Source organism: Ipomoea nil, unplaced genomic scaffold (genome assembly GCF_001879475.1).
Source record: "Ipomoea nil cultivar Tokyo-kokei standard unplaced genomic scaffold, Asagao_1.1 scaffold3105, whole genome shotgun sequence".
Lineage (NCBI taxonomy): Eukaryota > Viridiplantae > Streptophyta > Magnoliopsida > Solanales > Convolvulaceae > Ipomoea > Ipomoea nil.
The window spans coordinates 171,072-174,556 of record NW_017619533.1 but is presented as its reverse complement, the minus strand read 5'-3'; the positions used below and the strand labels follow the sequence as shown (position 1 = coordinate 174,556).

The window sequence follows — 3,485 nt, the reverse complement described above, 5'->3', positions numbered from 1 at the left end:
GACCGATGCCCTTCTCGAAAAGCTGTAAGCTTTTTAATGCTTCGCTACTTAATTGCTTTTCTTTGCCATTTGGTTTTTTATTAGCTCCCCATAATTAGTTTGTCATAGAGAATGCCATTTAAGCTCAAACAATGTTGGGGAACTTAAGAAAAACATAAATGAAAGATTCAGTGCAGACATTTCAGATGAATAGAAAAGAGAGAAAGGGGTATACTTTCTGCATACCATGGGTTCAGGCTTAAGTATACTTTAGTGTGATGGTATATATTAACATATGCATCGCTTTTGTTTCTAGTCATGAAGTTAGGGACCCAGTGGTTTAACTGGGATTCAATTTTGTAGCAAATTCAGAAGATGAATGAAATTTAAAAAGGATAAGTAATAAGGGCTTCTTTTCTGCCCAAACCTTCTATTTATCCAGTCTTTATATTTTGTATTTCATGTCATTGAATGCAATGTCTTAATATATGCTCCTCTTTGCTTTTACAAGTATAACATGGGTGCGATATCAGAACGGAAAAGTTTAGCTATCAGTGTCATCCTTCTGTAGGTAAGTAAATATTTAGATGTCCTATTGCAAACATGATTTATGTACATTATATATCTGGAACTAAGCTTAACATGATTTATTTACGTCCTACCATGTTTTTAGGTTGCCGATGTACTCGCTCAGATAGAAAAGGCCAACAAGAAAAGGCTGGGAATTGAGGTATAACATAATATTTTGTACATAATCTGTGTGCATTTTGGAAATGTATAAACACCACGGAAGCTGATGATGAAGCTGATGACCCTGGTGCCTTAGCTGCAGTTGGTTGTTTGCGTGCCATAAGCACAATTCTTGAGTCAGTGAGTCGGCTTCCACATCTTTTTGAACAGATTGAGCCAACACTTTTCCCTATCATGCGTAGGATGCTTACGTCTGATGGACAAGGTACAATTTGCTTCCTTGAGCATTTCCTCTCTCTTTTTTCTCTGTCAAAATGTTTGAGCATTTCCTCCCTCTTTGATTTGAATTAAAGTCCTGATTTTAGTCAATCTATACTTCTGTAGATGTCTATGAAGAGGTTCTGGAGATTGTTTCTTATATGAAATTTTACTCGCCAAAAATATCAATGAACATGTGGAGTCTCTAGCCATTAATGATGGAGGCCCTTGCAGACTGGGCTATTGATTATTTCCCAAGTAAGTTTGTTAAGAGCTCTGCTCTAATTATTATTTTGATTAATTGTATTTTTTCTCCTGTTTTATATTTGATGGTTTGTGGTAACTTTACTAATATGTCCCAGAGGACTTCACCTCATGCATGCATTTAACATGTATTAAACACTTCATTTTATTTTGCAGACATATTGGTTCCATTGGACAACTATATATCGAGGAGCACTGAACATTTCCTTACTTGCAAGGAACCAGACTACCAGCAAAGCCTTTGGAACATGATCTCAACTGTAAGCTAATGCCTCTATTAGAAATGTACCCTTTTCTTTAATCTGCTGCTGACGATTGGCAAGTGAAGTGTATTTCTAATATGGATTTATTTATTCTTTCTTTTCTTTGCAGGTCATGGCTGACAAACACTTAGAAGATAGTGACATTGAGTCTGCGCCTAAGCTCATTGAAGTTCTATTCCAGAACTGTAAAGGACAGGTCAATCACTGGGTTGAGCCATATCTCAGAATCTCAATAGAACGTCTGCATCGAAGTGAAACACCATACTTGAAGTGCCTCCTGATCCAAGTGGTAAGATACTTAAATATTTCTCTGTTTATACATATTCATTTGTTTCCCTTTCCCAGTCTATAAAACATGGTGTGTGGCCTTCTTTTCCTGTGAAATAACTTCTGAGTTTGTTTCTTATTGACAGATTGCTGATGCTCTTTACTATAACCCTTCATTTACGCTGAGCATACTGCAAAAGCTTGGTGTTGCTACAGAGATCTTCAATCTTTGGTTCCATATGCTACAACAAACTAAAAAAAGTGGAGCTCGGGCTAATTTTAAAAGGTAGCTATATGTTGGTCTTGTAGTTCTTGTGGAGAGATGTAAAAGGCATAAGAAAAATGATGGGTTTCTAATTCTTGCCATGTTGGTATTGCAGGGAGCATGAGAAGAAGGTTTACTGCTTGGGCTTGACCTCATTGCTCAGTCTTCCTGCTGATCAAATGCCAGCAGCAGCCTTAGAGGGCATTTTTAAGGCTATTCTTGATCTCCTTGTTGCATACAAGGATCAACTTGCTGGTAAGTAACCATGTTTTTCCTATACTGGTTTTTCTATTTGCACTTTAGATGGTATATTCTCTGAATGTTTGATATCATTTTCTACCTTGTATATCTTCAGAAGCTGCAAAGGCTGATGAAGATGAAGATGAGATCGAGATAGATGGGTTTCAAAGTGACGATGACGAGTCTGATAGAGACATGGCGGATGATGATGAGGACGGAGATGAAGCTGACAGCCTAAAGCTCCAAAAGTTGGCAGCACAGGTAACAGAATTAAGAGACGAATTGTATCATACCCATCTAAGCATCTTGTTCCTGCTTGTTTTCTGTTCATTGCCTTTATGAAATCAACATCATCTCTACATGCTGAAACTTTGTGGTTTTCAGGCGAGTGCTTTCCGCGCCATTGATGACGAGGATGACTCGTCTGATGATGATTTCAGTGACGACGAAGAGTTGCAGTCACCCATTGATGAGGTGGACCCTATTATTCTCTTCGTTGATTCCATCAAAGGTATGCCTATTTCCATCCTTTTGGGTTAATTAGTTTTTGCTATAGTATGTGATCAAAGTATAGTTTTTTTTTTTTTTTTTTTAGTTAATAGAACAATCGTGTACTATTACACTTGAAATACTTTGATCGTTTATGTTTTGGCTGTCTCGCTTGGTAACTTGAAGTTTGTATGCATTTGTTACCTGTCAAAAGAGTCCCGGAGAAGGTCATGACATCAATGGAGAAACCCCCGTATACAATGCGTGTTTCAAGGAAGTCAGAACCGGATTACTATTTCGGCCAAGTACTGCCAGTACTCCAGCGAAGACGTGTATGTAGGCGAGCTCGTTTCTGCTATTAGTTCTTTTCCAATGCTCAAGAAAATATATTTTTTGGCAGGTTTACCTCTTGTAGACAAAATTCATATGTTTTGATGATATTATTGTATTAAAGTATGAGGATTTTAAATATTATTGTGTTTTGATGATAGTATTTGCATTGTGTTAAATGTATTAGTGTTTAATTTGATGATAGATAAATTGTATTGTGGAGTACTGTTGATATGGATTTTAAGCTGTAACAGGTACAGGAATTATAAAAAAAAATTAGAGTTTTTAATTAAAATAAATTAAATACTAAACCTTTCAAAAAAAAATTAAATATTAAAAAAAAAAAAGTCATCCGCGACCATTCCTAGCCAAAAATGGTCGCGGATGACTAATTATTAAAATAATAAAAAATGAAAACACCACCATTTCTAGCTTCAAAA

At 36.3% G+C, this 3,485-nt stretch overlaps 1 pseudogene; it reads left to right on the top strand.

The window, feature by feature from the left end:
• The first annotated feature begins 732 nt into the window (after positions 1-732).
• LOC109166754 lies at positions 733-3,224 on the top strand (annotated as a pseudogene).
• Positions 3,225-3,485: the final 261 nt, after the last annotated feature.